This window comes from Eschrichtius robustus, chromosome 2 (genome assembly GCF_028021215.1).
Source record: "Eschrichtius robustus isolate mEscRob2 chromosome 2, mEscRob2.pri, whole genome shotgun sequence".
Lineage (NCBI taxonomy): Eukaryota > Metazoa > Chordata > Mammalia > Artiodactyla > Eschrichtiidae > Eschrichtius > Eschrichtius robustus.
Window position 1 is genome coordinate 164,093,658 of NC_090825.1, and position 22,304 is coordinate 164,115,961.

Consider the following 22,304-nt stretch of genomic DNA (forward strand, 5'->3'; position numbering starts at 1 on the left):
ATAAGGAAACAGCCATATTCATTTTCTCCTTTTATCTTATTGTACCTCTTAGCAACTTCTGACCCACTCATCTGTGCACCTCTGACTGTGCACCTCTCCTTCCAACTCTTCCCCCTTGACTCCCATGCCCCCACACTCTCCCCCCTTGACTCCCATGCCCCCACACTCTCCTGGGTGCCCTCCTCCCTCTCTGACCACTCCTTCTCAGCCTTCCTGACTAGCTTCTTCCTCCTCCCTCTTATTCTCTACCCAACACTTTCTCTTTAGATGATCCTGTCACCAAACTCAGGTCTGCCTGCTCACCGCTCAAAAATCAGTACTCAAGAGAGACAAATGTTGGTAGAAAGGAAAGTTACTTTTAATCCGAGTGCCGGCAATCTGGGGAGATGGTGGACTCAGTTTCCCCCGAAAGCCATCTCTGAAGATTCTGCTCAGCCATGAAAGTTTTTAAAGGGAAAAAAGGAGGTAATCTCAGTGAAATCTCACTGAAACAGGGGGTCAGAATCGGCGATTCCCCACTGTGTGCATGTTTGTTGACTTCCTGTGATTTTTCTTTAGATGCTATCTTGTTCACACAGTTTGTTCACGAGGTTACTGAAGGGGAAGCTAGGGAAGAGATCTGGTCATCGGTTACTTAGTCTTCACTTCTACTTCTTTGATCTACAGAAAGAACCCACATGTTAGGCAAGGTATTATGTGATCAAAAGATTTGAAAGGTGTGCTAGGGCCAGAGATGAGTAGAGCATGGGGATGCCAGGTTTAACGTTAGTGTCAAGATAAAAGGGGCCTCCCGCAGAGAGCTCTTTCCTGCAAAGAGCTCTTTCCTGCAAAGAGCTCTTTCCTGCCAAAAGCTGCTTACAATCCACAGAAGTCACGGGGCTTCCATTATCAACTCTGTGTCAGAGACACCCAAATAAGCCCCCCAGGTCCCTTCTCCCCCGTCCTCCAGGCCCATATATCCAGCTGTGTGCTTGATATCTCAACTTGGTTCCCTCACAGATAGCTCTAATTCAAGTGTCCAAAACTGAACTCACAGTATTCCTCCCAGCTCCTCTCCCAGCATTCCCCTTCTCAGTGAGTAGCTCCATCATCCAGCCAAATGCTTGTGCCAGAAATCCAAGTCCTCCACAAAGTTCCCACATCCAATCAATCAGCACACCCCTCAAAGTTCATCTCCCAATTATTTCATGACTGTGTGCTTCTGTCTGTCTCTTCCCAACCTGGGCCAGTCAGTACAGCTCATACCATGACCATAGGAATTGGGTCACACAGGACTCAAGCCTGGCCAGCCAGCTCCTTCCTGAGATTTGCTGAATTCAGAGTAAGTTTCTCTCAGGTAGCAAAGCTCAAGCATGAATGGTGATAGTTTCAGATTTTCTACTTAAAGGACAAAGTCTTGGAGGACACTTGCTCAAGATTTGTTGGCCCTGCTCAACCTTCTGACCTTCTGACATGAGTTGATGCTAAGGAGCAATCTGAAGCCACATGATGTTTCCCTTTGGGAGAAATAGATTTTTCAGTCTGTTGCCCATGTAGGTTTTCCATTATCCATGAAGTGCAGTACACTTAACCAGAATGACTTAGTTATACTAGTTTTTCCTGGACACATTACACCCTTTAAATCTGCAGGTACGAGTTTTATTTTATTCCAGTTATGCCACTTATTGCAGGATTTCCTTTAGCAAGTTACTAACCCTCTCTGTGCCTTAGTTTTCTCATGAATACAGTGGGGATGATAACACTACCTAACATTACTCAATTATCATGAGCATTCAATGAGATCGTGCATGTCAAGTTCTTCAAACTATGCCCAACATATATAGTAAGTGCTCAGTAAATGTCGGTTACTATTCTTACGATTAATTCAGAAAAGTTTCAGGCTAGTACTTCTTTACTTTTTTTTTCTGTTTCATTTGTTCTATTCTCATCTTAAGAATATCAATTTTGTATATGTTGGGACTCATGTGACTATCTTCCACCTCCCTCATTTTTATGTCTTTGTTTCTTTGCCATTTTTCATGTTTTGTGAATAGTTTTTTAGTTATGCTTATTCTATTTTTGATGTTTCTAATGTTCCCAGGCAAATATCAGGTTAATACAATTTAGTTAATACTAAATTGTATTAACCTGATAACTAAAACTAACATTGTACACCTGTTTTTTTTTTTTTTTTTTTTGCATCCTTCCAAAGTGTATGGTTCAGTGGTATTTGGTATACTGACATAGTTATACAACCATCACCACTAATCCAGAACACTTTCATCACCTTTGAAAGAAACCCCATGTCCATTAGCAGTCACTCCCCATTTCTGCCTCCCTCGCCCCTGGCAACCATTGATCTACTTTACGTCTCTACCATTTGGCCTGTTCTGGACATTTCATACAAATGGCATCAGACATTATGTGTCTGGCTTCTTTCACTTAGCATAGGTTTTAAGGTTCATCCATGTTATAGTATGTATTAGCACTTCGTTCCTTTTTGTGGCTGAATAACATTCCACTGTATGTATGTGGTTTATTCATTCATTGGTTGATGGATATTTAAGTTGTTTCCACTGTGTAGTATCTGTTTTTCCCAGTGTGATATAAGGAATGAACAAAGAGACTGGACCACAGCCTCCACATAAAAGCCTACAGAATCCCCAGATGAAGAAAGAGGTATTTGGGAGGAATTTGTGTTTTCTGGAAAGCAGTGGACATGGGCCAGTGCCCTCCTAGATGTGGGGAAATCCCAATTTTAAATGATCTGTTATCTCTACTCTTTGTATGCACATAATCATCACACCATGTTTCTTCTGTGTCAGGTGGAGACAGTCCTGACTATAGGCATGTTCTGACTTTCCCCTTGTCTTCTCACTCACTCTGTCCTTGGCCTGGTTGGTTTTCCTTCCTGAAATGCCCTCTGCCTATAGGTCTCTCTTCATGTGTGATTTATTAGTCATTATTATTATTCATTAGTCATTTTCTAAAATCTGCTCCCTTCAGCACTTCCAGGAGGTGAGGGTGGACTTTCCGGAACACTGAAGACAGATAACCCCCACTTCCTTTTTTATGTTCCTTGTGGCTAAAAGTAAATAAATAAATTAATAATTGGGTGTGGGGGCCCAGAGTTGCACTGCAAATATGGAACTGAAGAGAATGTGACAAGCCCAGACATCTCCAGACCTAAGGTGTAAAGCTGAAGACGGTGTAGATGCCGTAAGGAATCTGAGTGAAACTCAGAATATTAAGCAGAGACTTAGGATGAAGGTGGGGTGGTGGTTGGAGGACACTTGGGAATTTCAGTTCAACCATTTCAATTCATGAAAGCTATTTAAGTACACTTAAAATCAGAGCACTTTCTTGCTTCATTTCACAATGAAGGATGAACTTACTATCTTGTGTCTGGTCTTCCCTTATTTAATCCTAGTATTATTTTAATTATGTTAATTTGGGGCATTTCTCCCCAACTAGATTATGAGCTTCTGAAAGGAAGAGACCCTGTTTACCTTATCATACTCATATATTTCTGAATTTGTTCAATAAACATTAACCTGCCAGCTCAGATTCTGGCTCCTCTGATTTCAGTGGACTTAGGAGATTTGATTTCCTTTCCCAAGGCTCAGGTTGTAAAATCTGTCCTTCATTCCTGGCAGGGCATTCATGAGGATCAAATGAAACCAAGACTGTGAGAACCCTTTTAAAACTGAAAAGAGCTATGTAAATATTTATTGTGTTTAGAAGTTTCCAGATAGCAATCAGAAAGTGCCAGGGTGCTAGTAGCTTTGAGCTTTCAGGGGAGAACCCCTCAATGCCCCCTCCATCTGAGAACAGAGAAAGCCCTCAGCATCCCCTCCCTTAGGAAGCTGCTTCCGTTTCTCACGTGGCCTCTCCCTTTTTCAGGGCTCTCAAAGTGTTATCGTGTCATAGAGAAAGCCAGTCTGCTTTTAAACACCTTTCTTTAACAATATTATAAGTTCTGATTGTCACTGGGTTGGTTGGTTTGTTGGTTGGTTGGTTGGTTGGTTTTAAATCTGAATTTGCATTTAAACCAGAAGGCTTTTTCTCAGGTCAGTATTCCCTGAGACCAGCTCCATCAGCAGGGGTTGTCCAGTTACCTAGTGAATATTTGAAACCTCGGATACTGATGCCAGGAAGCTGAGGTTTTCCTGTACGGGCCTCCACTGGTGGGGAGTGGTGGGGAGAGGGGTGGAGAGGGAGAAGGGGCAGTCAAGTGAGAACACTCTGAAATAAAAGTGTCTTTTGCCTTCAGGATGTATCAGTTCACAGGGGGAGAGGAGACTGGTTCTCAAGAAAGAACAAAGACGCTTACAAGTAAAACACTGAAGACATGCAGAAGTGCTGGTGTAAAGAATAAAGAAGTGTTTAGAGGGATGTAAACTTAAATTAGGAATACTTCCTGAGGGTAGGTGGCTCACCAGCAAGGTCTTGAAGGGAACCAGGAGAGAGGAACCCCTGGTGTAGGTGTCATAAATCCTTCCTTACTTCAAGTAGAACCAAGCTCAAATAGGAATATTTCTAATCCTTATCATCTAAGCTGGGCCTGGTGCCAGGAGCTTGGATGCTTGTCCTGATTGCAGAGACCAGGTTTCACACACCCCCATCAAATCCTTTAAAGCATTTCCTTCTGCAGGAGCAGTTGAAAAGTACTTTGGGGAAAACAACTACAACTATTACCCCCAAACCAAAATTATAACCTTCTCATAATTCCTTTATTTTTTTGAAATGGGTTTTAAACCAGAACAATTATTTTTAATTGTTAGAAACATTTTAAATAATTGTCAGTAATAGTCTTTATTAATCATAAAAAGAGAAATACATATATTACACCATCTCTGATATTAGGCCTTTTTAGTATTTAAAAAAAAAAACAGCAGAAAAGAGCAAGCAAAAGCATGTGAGAGACAATAACATAACTGGACTGAACAAAACAAAGAGGCTGAGATGGGAGACAGAATGAAAGAGAAATATTTAAGTTGGGGATGGAAGTCAGTGACGGAGGTCTAAGTAATTAATAGGATGAGAAATATAGATACCTACATGCTAAAACAGGCAAGAGAGAGCCATCAAAATTCTGAGTCATGAGAAGCAAGAAGAACTACAATCCTGCAGCCTGTGGAACAAAAACCACATTCACAGAAAGATAGACAAGATGAAAAGGCAGAGGGCTATGTAGCAGATGAAGGAACAAGATAAAACCCCAGAAAAACAACTAAATGAAGTGGAGATAGTCAACCTTCCAGAAAAACAATTCAGAATAATGATAGTGAAGATGATCCAGGACCTCGGAAAAAGAATGGAGGCAAAGATGGAGAAGATGCAAGAAATGTTTAACAAAGATCTAGAAGAATTAAAGAACAAACAGAGATGAACAATACATTAACTGAAATGAAAAATACACTAGAAGGAATCAATAGCAGAATAACTGAGGCAGAAGAACGGATAAGTGACCTGGAAGACAGAATGGTGGAATTCACTGCTGTGGAACAGAATAAAGAAAACAGGATGAAAAGAAATGAAAACAGCCTAAGAGACCTCTGGGACAACATTAAACGCAACAACATTCACATTATAGGGGTCCCAGAAGGAGAACAGAGAGAGGAAGGACCCGAGAAAATATTTGAAGAGATTATAGTTGAAAACTTCTCTAACATGGGAAAGGAAATAGCCACCCAAGTCCAGGAAGCACAGAGAGTCCTATATAGGATAAACCCAAGGAGAAACATGCTGAGACACATAGTAATCAAATTGGCAAAAATTAAAGACAAAAATTATTGAAAGCAGCAAGGGAAAAACAAAAAATAACATACAAGGGGACTCCCATAAGGTTAACAGCTGATTTCTCAGCAGAAACTCTACAAGCCAGAAGGGAGTGGCATGATATACTTAAAGTGATGAAAGGGAAGAACCTACAACCAAGATTACTCTACCCGGCAAGGATCTCATTCACATTCGATGGAGAAATCAAAAGCTTTACAGACAAGCAAAAGCTAAGAGAATTGAGCACCACCAAACCAGCTCTACAACAAATGCTAAAGGAACTTCTCTAAGTGGGAAACACAAGAGAAGAAAAGGACCTACAAAAACAAACCCAAAACAATTAAGAAAATGGTCATAGGAACATACATATCGATAATTACCTTAAACGTGAATGGATTAAATGCCCCAACTAAAAGACATAGACTGGCTGAATGGATACAAAAACAAGACCCATATATATGCTGTCTACAAGAGACCCGCTTTAGACCTAGGGACACATACAGACTGAAAGTGAGGGGATGGAAAAAGATATTCCATGCAAATGGAAATCAAAAGAAAGCTGGAGTAGCAATACTCATATCAGATAAAATAGACTTTAAAATAAAGAATGTTACAAGAGACAAGGAAGGACATTACATAATGATCAAGGGATCAATCCAAGAAGAAGATATAACAATTATAAATATATATGCACCCAACATAGGAGCACCTCAATACATAAGGCAACTGCTAACAGCTCTAAAAGAGGAAATCAACAGTAACACAATAACTGGGGGACTTTAACACCTCACTTAACCAATGCACAGATAGTCCAAAATGAAAATAAATAAGGAAACACAAGCTTTAAATGACACAATAGACCAGATAGATTTAATTGATATTTACAGGACATTCCATCCAAAAACAGCAGATTACACTTTCTTCTCAAGTGCGCACGGAACATTCTCCAGTATAGATCACATCTTGGGTCACAAATCAAGCCTCAGTAAATTTAAGAAAATTGAAATCCTATCCAGCGTCTTTTCTGACCACAGTGCTATGAGATTAGAAATGAATTACAGGGAAAAAAATGTAAAAAACACAAACACCTGGAGGCTAAACAATACGTTACTAAATAACCAAGAGATCACTGAAGAAATCAAAGAGGAAATCAAAAAATACCTAGAGAAAGATGAGAATGAAAATACTACAATCCAAAACCTATAGGATGCAGCAAAAGCAGTTCTAAGAGGGAAGTATATAGCTATACAAGCCTACCTCAAGAAACAAGAAAAATCTCAAACAAACAATCTAACCTTACACCTAAAGGAACTAGAGAAAGAAGAACAAACAAAACCCAAAGTTAGCAGAAGGAAAGAAATCATAAAGATCAGAGCAGAAATAAATGAAATAGAAACAATGAAAACAATAGCAAAGATCAATAAAACTAAAAGCTGGTTCTTTGAGAAGATAAACAAAATTGATAAACCATTAGCCAGACTCATCAAGAAAAAGAGGGAGAAGACTCAAATCAATAAAATTAGAACTGAAAAAGGAAAAGTTACAACAGACACTGCAGAAATACAAAGCATCCTAAGAGACTACTACAATAAAATGGACAACCTGGAAGAAATGGACAAATTCTTAGAAAGGTATAACTTTCCAAGACTGAACCAGGAAAAAATAGAAAATATTAACAGACCAATCACAAGTAATGAAATTGAAACTGTGATTAAAAATCTTCCAACAAACAAAAGTTCAGGACCACATGGCTTCACAGGTGAATTCTATCAAACATTAAGAGAAGAGCTAACACCCATCCTTCTCAAACTCTTCCAAAAAATTGCAGAGGAAGAAACACTCCCAAACTCATTCTATGAGGCCACCATCACCCTGATACCAGAACCAGACAAAGATACTACAAAAAAAGAAAATTACAGACCAATATCACTGATGAATATAGATGCAAAAATCCTCAACAAAATACTAGCAAACAGAATCCAACAACATATTAAAAGGATCATACACCATGATCAAGTGGGATTTATCCCAGGGATGCAAGGATTCTTCAATATACGCAAATCAATCAATGTGATACACCATATTAACAAATTGAAGAAGAAAAACCATATGATCATCTCAATAGATGCAGAAAAAGCTTTTGACAAAATTCAACACCCATTTATGATAAAAACTCTCCAGAAAGTGGGCATAGAGGGAACCTACATCAACATAATAAAGGCCATACACGACAAACCCACAGCAAACATCATTCTCAATGGTAAAAAACTGAAAGAACTGTCCCTATAAGATCAGGGGCAAGACAAGGATGTCCACTGTCACCACTATTATTCAACATAGTTTTGGAAGTCCTAGCCACGGCAATCAGAGAAAAAAGAAAAGGAATACAAATTGGAAAAGAAGAAGTAAAACTATCACTGTTTGCAGATGACATGATACTATACATAGAGAATCCTAAAGATGCCACCAGAAAACTACTAGAGCTAATCAATGAGTTTGGTAAAGTTGCAGGATACAAAATTAATGCACAGAAATCTCTTGCATTCCTATACACTAATGATGAAAAATCTGAAAGAGAAATTAAGGAAACACTCCCATTTACCACTGCAACAAAAAGAATAAAATACCTAAGAATAAACCTACCTAGGGAGACAAAAGACCTGTATGCAGAAAACTCTAAGACACTGATGAAAGAAATTAAAGATGATACCAACAGATGGAGAGATATACCATGTTCTTGGATTGGAAGAATCAATATTGTGAAAATGACTATACTACCCTAAGCAATCTACAGATTCAATGCCATCCCTATCAAATTACCAGTGGCATTTTTTACAGAACTAGAACAAAAAATCTTAAAATTTGTATGGAGACACAAAAGACCCTGTATAGCCAAAGCAGTCTTGAGGGAAAAAAGCGGAGCTGGAGGAATCAGACTCCCTGACTTCAGACTATACTACAAAGCTACAGTCGTCAAGACAATATGGTACTGGCATGAAAACAGAAATATAGATCAATGGAACAAGATAGAAAGCCCAGAGGTAAACCCACGCACCTATGGTCAACTAGTCTGACAAAGGAGGCAAGGATATACAGTGGAGAAAAGACAGTCTCTTCAATAAGTGGTGTTGGGAAAACTGGACAGCTACATGTAAAAGAATGAAATTAGAACACTCCCTAACACCATACATAAAAATAAACTCAAAATGGATTTGAGACCTAAATGTAAGACCGGACAGTATAAAACTCTTAGAGGAAAACATAGGAAGAACACTCTTTGACATACATCACAACATCTTTCTTGATCCACCTCCTAGAGTAATGGAAATAAAAACAAAAATAAACAAATGGGATCTAATGAAACTTCAAAGCTTTTGCACAGCAAAGGAAACCATAAACAAAACGAAAAGACAACCCTCAGAATGGGGGAAAATATTTGCAAACGAATCAACAGACAAAGGATTCATCTCCAAAATATATAAACAGCTCATGCAGCTCAATATTAAAAAAACAAATAACCCAATCCAAAAATGGGCAGAAGACCTAAATAGACATTTCTCCAAAGAAGACATACAGATGGCCAAGAAGCACATGAAAAGCTGCTCAACCTCACTAATTATTAGAGAAATGCAAATCAAAACTACAATGAGGTATCACCTCACACCAGTTAGAATGGGCATCATCAGAAAATCTACAAACAACAAATGCTGGAGAGGGTGTGGAGAAAAGGGAACCCTCTTGCACTGTTGGTGGGAACGTAAATTGATAGAGCCACTATGGAGAACAGTATGGAGGTTCCTTAAAAAACTAAAAATAGAACTGCCATACGACCCAGCAATCCCACTACTGGGCATATACCCTGAGAAAACCATAATTCAAAAAGACACGTGCACCCCAGTGTTCATTGCAGCACTGTTTACAATAGCCAGGTTATGGAATCAATCTAAATGCCCATTGACAGATGAATGGATAAAGAAGAAGTGGTACATATATACAATGGAATATTACCCAGCCATAAAAAGGAACGAAATTTGGTCATTTGTAGAGACGTGGATGGATCTAGAGACTATCATACAGAGTGAAGTAAGTCAGAAAGAGAAAAAGAATTACCATATATTAATGCATATATGTGGAACCCAGAAAAATGGTACAGATGAACTGGTTTGCAGGGCAGCAATTGAGACACAGATGTAGAGAACAAACGTATGGACACCAAGGGGGGAAAGCAGCAGGGGGTGGGGGTTGTGGTGTGATGAATTGGGAGACTGGGATTGACATGTATACACTGATGTGTATAAAATGGATGACTAATAAGAACCTGCTGTATAAAAAAAAAAAAATTCTGAGTCATGAGGAAATATACACTAGCAGTCAGGAAATCATAGCATTTCCACCTTGAAAGTATTACAACCATATTTGAACCATTCTAATAAAACTTTTTTTATGCTAAAAAAAAATACCATCTGATCTTTTGCTAGGTGTGTGATTCACTGTTTTCCACCTTGTTTTGGGACAAAGGTGTGGTTCTCACATGCCCTACCCCCCACCCCCAAACCAATATTAGACTTCTCCAGAATAATGGAAGAACAGAAATTAAAGGTAATCCAACACCCCTAGCAAACACTCATTAGGTATCATCTGGAAACTGTTCATGGCAAAAAGTAAAAAAATTTTTTAAGGAGCCACCAGTTTCTTGGAGTTAATCCACTCCTTCCTCTGCCTGCCACCTCCCAGTTATCTCACTGCTGTGTGGCAATCACGTCTGCATTGTGTCATGCACTGAATCACTCCTGGTAACTGTTAAAGGACTGAGCTTTTCAGATGATTGCTGCTTTTAAATAAATCAGACCCATTTGAGGTCACGTCTCGGGGAATATTAAACTTGCATTCTGACATGCTTTCTTGAGTGGGCGAAAAATAATCGGAATTTCAGTAGAGAATTGGGTGTGATGTATGAAATGGATCACATTACTCAGCTGCAACCCAGAGCGAGGAGAAGATTTCAAGTAAAACATTTGATTTACTTTTTTTTCTGGGCTTTGTCAGTACCTGAAAAACCAGAGGCAGTTTGCTCCAGGGAAGAGATCAGGGCTGGCTGGTCTGAGGAGCACAGAGACTCCAGATTCATCTCCCCTGCCTCAGCTTGGGGTGCCACCTCTTCCTTCTCCACCCACCAAAGTCCTCAGAAGTCCTCTATTACCAGCTCAAATGCCACTCCCTCCTTGAAACCTCAGTAGCTGTCAGCACTGATTCTTCTTTGCTTGTATTGGAATTCATTGTGGTACAGCTGTCCCTAGTCTCACTCCTTTCCTCATCCCTCAGTTCCACCTCACCCCCAGCAGTATCTCGAGAGACTCCGGTGGAGCGTGAGCAGCTGCAGGGTGTAGTAGACGTGTGAGCAGCCACAGAAGAAATCACAGTTTCAGTGAAGACCTTTAGCATGGAAATCCTCCCAGGGAGGCTGTGGAATCGAAATTAAGAAAGACAGGTAGAGGGGCTTCCCTGGTGGCGCAGTGGTTGAGAATCTGCCTGCTAATGCAGAGGACACGGGTTTGAGCCCTGGTCTGGGAAGATCCCACATGCCGCAGAGCAACTAGGCCGTGAGCCACAACTACTGAGCCTGCGTGTCTGGAGCCTGTGCTCTGCAACAAGAGAGGCCGCGACAGTGAGAGGCCCACGCACCGTGATGAAGAGTGGCCCCCACTTGCCACAACTAGAGAAAGCCCTCGCACAGAAATGAAGACCCAACACAGCCAAAAATAAATAAAGAAAGAAAGAAAGAAAGAAAGGTAGAAAAGAAAAATACAAAATGTTGAAGATTTAACCTGATAAATTTTGAGAAAAAGAAGAAATGTGGTGTAGTGGATGAGGCAGGACATCGGGCTCAAATCTGAATGAAATTTATAGATTCCACTCAACCAAATCCCTGGAGAAGAGATACAGCCAAGAAAATGTTAGAAACTTGGTTGCAGATTGTACAGGTTTGAACAAAGATGGCCAAGTTTGTGGGGTAATGGAAAATAGAATAGGCATTCCAAGAATAATACATGGTTTTCCCATTTAAAAAGTAAGGAAGTGCAATCTGAAAAGTACAGGAAAGTGCAAGTTTAGGTCTGTGTAGAGAGACGCCATGCATGGCACAGCCATTATGTTCACACTCAAGGTCCTCATGCCTTGCATTCAACTGCCAGCTCCACCACAAAGCTCTGTGCCCATGGGCAATTCTTTACCCTCTCAATGCCTAAGTTTCCCCCACCTGCCAAATGGGAAATGAATAATGGCCACCTCATGGTACTCTTGTAAAGACTGAAGGAGTTGCCAGCAATGGTGCCTGGCACATAGTGAGTACCATATCATGTTACTTTATTATACATTATAAAATTTGAAAGATCTACTTGGTGATTTATTTGGAATAAAGAAACCTCAGGAATAACCTTATCAAGTCCTCCACAGATGATGAAACACAGTGTCATTATATGACCTTTATAAGCCACTTGAAATGCATTTTATTACCTACTAGTCTCTTTGGGTCATTTTAAAATGGGTTTTTATGTATTTAAATCTTGTCTTCCAGTATGACTCTTGAATGCAGGAACTTCTGTCTTAACCTTACGTGACACTAACAATGTGAGGCACGTATAGCAGAACTAAATAATACCTGTTAGTTTCTTTAAAATACAAAATTTCAAATGTATCCCAATGACAATCATTTACACATTAGCAATGAATCGTTTATTTATTTTTTTAAATGCCACTTTGGAAGACCCAGATGGCCCTGGCAGAAAGGTCTGGATGAGTAAGTGTTAACAGCGGGAGAGACGGCCCCAGAAGGAACTGTGACCTGGGCAGCAGGTCTCGCTGGGTCTTGGTAGTCAGAGGGAAGAAGGCGTGTTTACTGAAAAAGTTTGATGAAAGCAAACAGAAGGTATACCAAGGACTATGGCCCATACATTTCAACTGCCCCTCTCTGTCCAGCTACAGCGGACTCCACTTCATGTGTGATTCCACAAGTGTGGAGCCCCTGTCCTTGGGCTGCTCACAGCCCATTGAAGAAACAGACAGGTCAACAGCCTCACAACACAACCCAGGCCATGGAGGGAGGCCCTGCAAGGCCCCAGAGCTCAGAACTCAACCTGAAGCTTTGACCAGGAGGTGACATTTGTCCTTCTTGGTAATCAAACATTAAGGGAACCACTGGGAACAGCAGGGAGGCAGGGAAGATCGAATCACTTCACTAAACCATCCATTTGTGAGCCATTTCTAACTAACCAATTTTCTGCCGGGGGGTGGGGAAGGGGAAATGAGAAGAAAAACCAAGTCCAGTGGTCCTAATTCTGAGGGGATGAGTAGACTTGGCCTACGTGGGACAGAGAGTGTGCTTTGATGGAGAGGCAAGGCTTTCCTTTGGAATGTATAGAATTGGAGGCAAGGGGAGGCAGAGGGGGCTTGGGGATGTAGGCTCTGGAGGAGTGAAGTAGGAAGTGAGTTCCTGTCCTCCCAGTGGGCTCTCCCTCATTGAGCAGATCACTTGCAGAGACTGGAGTGACTACACGAAGGACAGACTGGGGTTCTGTTCAACAGCTGGATAGGGCTGGTGACTGTCCCTTTGCCACTGAGCTAGAGGTGGCAGCGGGACAGCATATATCCCAGAGGTTTGGCATGCCAAGGTCCAGGAGGACCGAGGAGTCAAGTGGACACAGCAGGAGCAGGGTTTGTTCCACCTTGCCAATCCACTGAAATACACTGCCCTCCAGATGAGGGAACACTTTAGGGGGCTGCAGGGTGTGAAGCCAGCAATGAAAATTGAGGGGAGCAGAAGGAGACTGAACTAGGTGTCCCCCCTTCCTCCCAGCAGCAGTGCCCACATCCTGTCCAGCCTAGATCCATCCATCAGATTGAGGACCTTCAAAGTAAAGGTACAGGGTGTGCAACCAGTTGAGTTGCCAGATGAAATACTGGACACCCAGTTAAATTTGAACTTCAGACAAGGAATAATTGTTATTGCATGCGACATACTTACACTAAAAAAGACAAACAAGGAATAATTGCTATCGTATGAGACATACTTACACTAAAAAAAGACAAATGGAATAATTGCTACTGCATGAGACATACACTAAAAAAGACTATTCCTTGTTTATCTGAAATTCAAATTTAACTGGGTGTCCTTTTTTTAAAAATTTGTTTTGCTAAATCTGGCATTTCTAGTAACAGGACAACATGCTAAGTGAACCTCAACATTTTGAGGATGGTATTAAAGTAGCAGGGTCTTGTCATGTCTTGGCAAAGGTGGGAGCTTCCACAAATGGTGCTGACTTCTCCAGGCTCTGGGATTTGGTTACTAACTCCCAGGTGACATTTCCCTCTCCAAGCACTGGGTCCCTCTTCCCTCTGGGAGCTGTGAGACAAAAAGAGAAAAGAAATATTCTACACAGCCTAGTTTGACTGGCCAGCCAAAGCAATAGGCAATAGCTCAGGGGTTTCAAACTGCAGGTCACAACTCCTACAGGTTGTGAACCCAGGTCATGCCAGCATTTTGAGTAGGGGGTAGGGTGGGTTAGGGGAGGCGATCAGAGTGTACTGCCTGCATTTTATCTCAAAAAAATCTTCTGTGTCTGTGAGTCACTGTGTGTGTACATAGTTAATGATGTTTCTTACTGTAGTCAGGGTCCAAAATGTTTGAAAGGTACTGATATGATGTTGAGACTTGCAGGGCATTATTGTGAAAACTGTATTGGGTCAACAGCCAGGATGATTTGGTTTCACACTCACAGGATAGGGTAAGCTTTGCCTCGTTCTGGAAAAATCACCATCTGGAACCACCTTATCTTTTCATGGAATCTGCAGTCTCTGCATATAGATGGCCAATGCTTCATTTAAATCATTTAGAGTTCCCAGTGTTGTTCATTTTGCTGTAATCACTTACTAAAAGCATACATTGGAATCATATATTGTTGTACCCAATCTTAGGCATTAAATATAAGTGTTAATGTGGAACTAAAGGCACTGTCCAAATGGCCATAGTGGTTTTTCACATTTGTTTTATTTCCTCCTCTAAAGGGAAGGCTTTTCGACTTTGAAATAAATGGAGATTACTTGGGATAATTCCTCAAAGCTACCCTAAATGGTTTTGAAAGTGTCATAATTTCTCTCATGCAAAGAATATATGATGCTTTTACTTAGAAAGAGGAAGAAACAATGTTTGCAGTTTCACTTTGAATTTTTAAAAAATTCCTATAACAATTAGCTCTTGATTCAAAAATTATAAATAAAGCTATTTTATCATCCACTGTTACTAAAACATTGTGTCCTGTGATGTTTTAGTCTTTATTGATCCAGGGATTTAATTTTTCTCTTGAACTCTTTTGTAGGAAAATAGCTTATAAATCTTAAGTATAAATACTTATTGTCCTGTACCAATTGCTCCAACCTCTGTTTCTCCAAATTTTGCATTTATGTGTGGATGAAATGGATTTGCCATGCTTTTTTCAGTGGATGATACTGGTTGGCCATGGAATGTACAGGCTTTGGAGGCAGATACACCAGGATTTGAAACTAATTCTGACACACAGGAACACTGTGATTTTGACAGGCACATAAGGCCTTGGAGCCTCTACATCCTTAAATGTAAGATGGGAAAAATCAAAGTACCTAACCTGTAGAGCTGTTGTGGGTTTATATGAGAGAATAAATATAAAGCCTGGCATGGGAGAGACAATGCTATATATTCACCAAATTCCATTTCTGTTTCCTCTTTATGAACTTGACACCACATTTTCAACGTCCCTTGTAGTTAGTTTGGGGCTGTGTGACTGGGCTGTGGTGTGGGCTATTTCTAGGCCTGGCTACCTAACCTGGCTACCATGGGGGCACATGTTTTAGCTCATATGGCTACAAGACAAAGGAAGATTGCCCAACCCACATAAGACTTTATGTAAGCAAGAAATCAACCTTTCTTTGTAAAGCCATTAAGATTTGGGGGTTTACTTGTTACTGCAGCATTGACTAGCCTACTCTAATACACTTGAGATATATATAGAGAGATAGACTAGATAGATAGATAGATAGATAGATAGATAGATAGATAGATAGTAAACAGCTAGAAAACTTTAGCATTTAAGTTATCTATGAACCTTAAAGTATGGAATGAGTCCTTTGATATATATTAAGAGAAAAAAAGCAAGACGATATATACTGTGCCACGTTTTGTATAAGAAAGAAGCGGAAATTAAGATGTACATATGTATTTGCTTATCTTCGCAAAAAAAAAAAAAAGTATAGGAAAGGAGAAACCAGAAACTAATAAAAATTGTTCCCTATAAAGGGTAGCTTGGAACAGGGTGGACATGATATTCATGGGAGTGAGACTTCTCTGACTAAACGTGTTTATACAGTATTGGTTTTTGAACCATGTAGTTTACATATTTAGAAATAAGAGTAAATCATAAAGGAAAAATGCCCTAAAGTTGGACCTTAAAAGAAACAAATGGCCCAACTCTATGTAAAATTGGTTATTCAAACAACAATGAAAAAGAAACTTATTTGGGGTCACCTGAACACTCTACTCTGACTGTACATACAGTAATATTATTGGGAACAAGGAATTTCCAGTATAAGAGGGAAAAAATGAAAGAGAATTTAAGAAAAAACACTGTTATGTTGAATGCCAATGACAATATGAACTCATACAATTCATATTCCCCCCCCCCCCATATATATATGTATATATGGTCTCCTAGTTGTGTTCCTGAAAGAGCCTAGAAACAACACTCTTGTGGCAATGAGTCCAACTAGTCCCCTTATCTTGCATCTCCCAATATAATAACTGGCACAGGCAAGAATAATCAAATGGGTACTACAATCACTACATGAAATGTGGTTGGGCGATAGGTTATTCCCACAGGGGCGAAGTACCACTCCACAGATCATTATTACTTTCAAAGGGGAAGATGTTCCTTTGGTACCCGATGCAATGTATACCCACCCCCACAGATGCATTTGGCCTTGCCTGTCCCTCAGGACCCACTTGCCCTGATTGCTGGGTAAACTGGCCCCAGTGATGGTTGTAAAGCTCCAGCCTCCACCTTGTCACCTCATCTCCTACAATGACAGACGTCTCTGCTTTGGCAAGGCTGTCATTACACCTTCCAGGGCCGAAGCTGCAGCTGCTCCCATGGCCAGGTCCAATGCAGCAGGACCCACAGAGGCCCTGGTTTTTCCAGTGGCTGCCCAGAGGCACCTAGTAACACAGTCCAGAAGTACAGGTACATCAACACCCCGCAGACTTTATCCTGGAGAAGTCCTCCAGGATGTAATAGTGTCACACGGCAACTCTAAAGATGTCCCACATGACCAAGTGACCAGCCAGGCTGCTTATGAAGCCATTGCCAGCTCAGCAATGAACCACCTTTTATTCGTTTCCCTCCTTTTCTGCCTTAATTCTTTTTCCCCTTTTTGGCTCCCATGGGATCGTACCCATCATAAAACACTAGCATGTAAACTTTGCCTCAGTCTCTGATCCCAGGCCAGTGCTTCTCCATGGAAGTATGGCGGTCACTTTCTCAACCCAGTCATCACCTTTAGCATCACTAGTAGTGGAAAAACCCAACATGTGAACCTCTTCACGAGATGCCTCTGAAGCATTCTTGCAAATGACGTTTAACCCAAAACTAATCAAGCCTCCAGACTGAATTTCCATTTTAAGGGCAATACAGGCATAAAAGAAAAAAGTTAAAGAACACCGTCAGGAAACAATCAGACAAATGAAGAATGTGCAACTCTCTATAAATCCCCTGGCCTGGACTCTTCAAAAGTCGATGTCATAAGTCAAAACCAAACAGAAGTTAAGGTGGGGGAGATTTTCTAGGTTAACCTCCAGATAGACTCCACAAACCTTGATTAGATCACAGGTGAAACTGCATAGAAGTCTTTAAGGGGCAATTAAAAATATTTAAATATGTGCCCATCGACAGACGAATGGATAAAGAAGATGTGGCACATATATACAAAGGAATATTAGCCATAAAAAGGAACGAACTTGGGTCATTTGTAGAGAGGTGGATGCATCTAGAGACTGTCATACACAGTGAAGTAAGTCAGAAAGAGAAAAAGAAATACTGTATATTAACGCATATATGTGGAACCTAGAAAATGGTACAGATGAACCGGTTTGCAGAGCAGAAACTGAGACACAGAAGTAGAGAAAAAAACGTATGGACACCAAGGGGGGAAAGCAGCGGCGGGTGGTGGGGGTGGTGGTGTGATGAATTGGGAGATTGGGATTGACATGTATACACTGATGTGTATAAAATGGATGACTAATAAGAACCTGCTGTATAAAAAATATATATATATATATATTTAAATATGGCTTGGATATTAGTTGTGATTGTAGAATGATTGTTAATTTTCTTAGGTGTTATAGTGGCATTGTTGTTATACAGGTGATTGTCCTAATTCTTAGGAGATTCATGCCGAAGTATTTAAGGATCATGATGTCATACTGACAACTTAGTTTCAAAACTGATGTGTCTTGGTGTATGTGTGGCTGGGGGGTGGGGAAGAAGGAGAGAGAGCAAATATGGTAAAACATTAACAACCATTGTATCTAGATGGAAGGCATAATGTACTTGTTAAGTGTTTTTAAATTTTCACAATAAAATGTCGGGAGATAAATACCGAAAAAATCTAGGTAAAATGTAGGATATATTCACATTTGAAGAAATGTTTTAAACCTTGTTTTATTTTCCTCAGTTTCCAGTAAGCAGCCAATACTTTATCAGGGATTAATTCACCCACCTCAAAATGGACAGTCACACCCAAATTGCTATGCTTTCAAAAGCTTTTTACCCCTTGCAGGTCTCTAGCAATTTCCCAAGGAGAAAAAATTTGATGCCATTACGCACACCTCAATTCTTAGTTGGCAGAATAACCAGCAAGCAGTACAGAGCTGCTTCCTTTGAAAAACCTTTCCAGGGTGCAAACTGTGAGTATTGAGGCACTGAGGCACCATGGAGAAAATGTATTTTAGACGTAAATTTTGACTGATCTGATAGAGGCATCAGTTATCTTTTCCATGCATTGCAAATCTTGTATAGGATTCAGATAGGAATAACATCATTCTCTACAGCTGTATTGGCAACAGATAGACATGAATTAACTAATATAGTAATATACACAGTTATTTCAGGCTTCTATTATTAGCACCACCTCTTGACTCATGGGGAAAACTCCTCCCAAACTTTTTTTGTTAATGTGACTATTGCATTTGTTTTGAGAGTTTTCTATTATCACCATTCCTCTTACCCACAACTTACACTTTATTCCCAAGATGCCTCCAGACAGAATTGCTACCCCCACACCCCCTTCTGCTCTCACCAAGGTGACTGCCCCCAGGTCAGCCGACCTTCAGTGCCTGCACCCATGACAGAGTCCCAGGAAAGCGTGCCACCTCACATTATATTCATGCTAACTAGGCTGGCTAGGCAATTCTCTGGACTCATAAAGGAGTCCCCCACAGGTCAGGCTGTTTCTGCTCCATCCAGGGAGGGGTCCTTCTTATACCCACAGAATGGTCATAGTACACTAATAATGCTCATTTCCCCCTATTTAATAGTAGAACTCTTCAGTTAAGTCTGAGTTCATGACCACAGCATTAGGTTTCTGCTGCATTAATGCTGCATAAGCAACCCCCAAATCTCAGTAGCTTCCCAAAAAAGCCATTTATTTTTCTTTCAGGTCAGCAGAGGCATCTCTGCTTCAGGCTATGAACTGATTTAGGGCTGCTCCACTTGTCTCTCATCCTCTGGACCAATGGCTACCTGGGGCAGGCTCTTCTCAATGTAGGGTGGCAGCTGTGCCAGAAGGGCGAACAGAAACACAAGGGGCCATTTAAGGCCTTGGCTCAGAACTGATATACTGTCACTTCTGCCACGTATGCCTCTGGCCGAAGCCCAAAATCAATGGGGTAGTGAAGTACTCTCCATCCTGGTGAACATCGCCAAGAGCAGGGAGGAGAGGAAGAATTGCATGCAGATCATTCAATTGACCTCAGCTTTCCTTGCAGCTTGGTGTGTCCTTGCAACTAAGTTTTGGCCAAAGGGATATGAGGGGAAGCAATGTGTGCAGCCTTGCCCTTGTAAGGATTGGGAATGCCCAGTCTTTCCCCTGCCCATCACCTGGGGGCACGGTGGGACTGCAGCAGTCATCTGGCCCAGAGGCAGATGGCACAGCTGTCTTGCCAGTCCTACCTCTGGACTGTTACACAATTGTCATTTACACTGCTGGATTTTTGCATCTCTGTTATGGCATCTTAGAACCATAGTTAGCTAGTACACCATTCATTCATTCATTCAACAAGTATTTACTGAGTGTCTTCTCTGTGCCAGGCATTGTGCTAGGCCTTGGAGGAAGTGACAATGGGCAAAAGCAAGACAGAGACTAACAGATGTTGCCTTCCTTAGGACAGAGTAGCCTAGAGAAGGGAACAAATAAACCCCAAATCTCAGTGAGTTAATGTGCTTAAAGGTCTATTTCTTGCTCATGCAAAGTCTAATATGGGGCTGGTGGCCCTCCTACATCTTCTAGTCAACTAATTTTGAAATATAAACTTCCCAGGTTTCTGGAACAGTGGAAGAGAGAGCTGGAAGATTACAGAATTTTTTATGCGCCAAGCCAGGAAGTAGCTTATATCACACCATCCACATTTCCTTGGCCAGAACTCAGTCACATGGTCACCCTTAACTGCAAAGGAAAGTGGGAATAGTAGTCCTCCTACAAAGCCAGGAAGAGGAACTCTGCCACAGATGCATAGTTATAAACTAGGAGAGGACTCTGCTCTGGCCTCGGCCTTTTTAGATTAGCTCACTTACCTCCTGAGTGTGTGTGTGGCGGTGCCATCCTCAGAGTAATCCCTGAAATTTGCAGGAAAGCAGTTCAGAGCAGCATACAGCGGTAAATCAACTTCCTTCACTTTCTCTCTGATTCTTGTTGGTTGCAATCTACCACCATTCATTTCTGAGAACAGTTTTCTTCCCTCCATTTTATAATTCTCTCTCCTCCTCGTATTAGTTGGGCTTCTCCAGAGAAACAGAATAAAGAGCATGTGTCTGTCTGTCTGTCTATCTATCTACTTATCGTGCGTGAGAGAGAGAGAGGGGAAGAAGAAGAAGGAGAAGGAGGAGGAGGAGGAGGGGGATGGGGGGAGGAGGAGGAGGAGAAGAAGAGGAAGAGGAAGAAGAAGGGGAAGGGGGGAAGAGGAGGAGGGGGAGGAGGGAGGAGGAAGAAAAGGAGAAGAGAGTGATTGATTTTAAGGAAATGGCTCATGCAATTATGGAGGCTGGCAAGCCCAAAATCTGCAGGGTGGGCCAGCAGGCTGAAGAGCTGCAGGGAAGAGTTGATGTTGCAGTCCAAGTCCAAAGGCTCACTGCTGGCACAATTCCTTCTAGCTCAGGGGAGGTCAGTCTTTCTGTTCCATACAAGCCTTCAGCTGATTGGACAAGGCCCACCCATATTAAAGTCAATCAATTTGTAAATCTCATCCAAAAAGACTCTGACAGAAACATCCAAAATAATGTTTAACCAAATATCTAGGCACCATGGCCCAGCCAAGCTGACACATGAACTTAAACATCACATCTTCCAAGGCTAGTTTTTAACATTTTATATTTCTTATCTAAAGTGGGAGGCAGAGTGATATGGGGGGGAAAAGTCAAAGGTGGGTTCAAATCCCAAATCTTACTCATCTGAACTCAAGTTTTCTAATTTGTAAAATGGGAATAAGAATGGTTACCTTGAGTGGATCTGTAAAAATTAAGAGATCATATATGTGAGACACCTAGACTTACGCCTGACAAATGGTGACAATTATTAAGTTTTCAATTTGAAAAGAAGGTTCATTGAACACTCTACGTATCAGTATTTTTATTGATGCTTTTTATTTGCAGGTGACTCTCCACCCTTTTTGTTTTCCTTATGAAACTGAGCAGTATATCAACAAGAAGAAAATTCCCTGCTACAGTATATAGTTCTTATGTGGTTTCACCATCTCCTGGCGCTTGAGTTGCCAGCAGTCAGCTGTGTCCTGGATGCTTTGCCTTCCTACGTTTCCATGAGCCATCATTGATGACCCATGGAATGGCACACGTTTGAACAACTTATTTAGGCACTCCAGAGAAAAACCAAGGGGAAAGAGAAGTGAGGAGGAGTGATAAGAATAAAGAAAAGGTGGGAGTTGGCAGGAAATGATGCAAGGAGAAAAAGGAACAGAAATCATATTTTCTACTAATTTGCTTTGTGTTCCTGTGTCAGTTTATAAATTAGCATCTGACTGATTGGACAAACCAACTTTTCTGATACTCTCATCCAGCCAGGCTACAGATTTCTCCATTGGGGTGGAACTGAGGAAGCTTTAAAAGTGGGCCAAAGCCACATGGGGACATGTGTCATAATAAGCAACATGGTCTTTCATAAGTTGAGTGTTGCTGAAGGCTTGGAGTAAGTAACGTAGAGGGTATCAAACAGTGCTCCTTTTAGACTTGGCTTTC

The 22,304-nt window shown here is 41.0% G+C and overlaps 1 protein-coding gene across 1 annotated transcript in view; it reads right to left on the reverse strand.

Annotated features, from left to right (window-relative positions):
* Window positions 1-347: 347 nt before the first annotated feature.
* The window catches only part of ZFP62 (ZFP62 zinc finger protein), a 51,345-nt gene continuing 29,388 nt past the window's right edge, over window positions 348-22,304 (reverse strand). Inside the window, exon 4 of the transcript XR_011073210.1 lies at window positions 348-660. The gene's annotated coding sequence lies outside the window, so the exon portion shown is untranslated. The remainder of the gene's footprint in view (window positions 661-22,304) is intronic.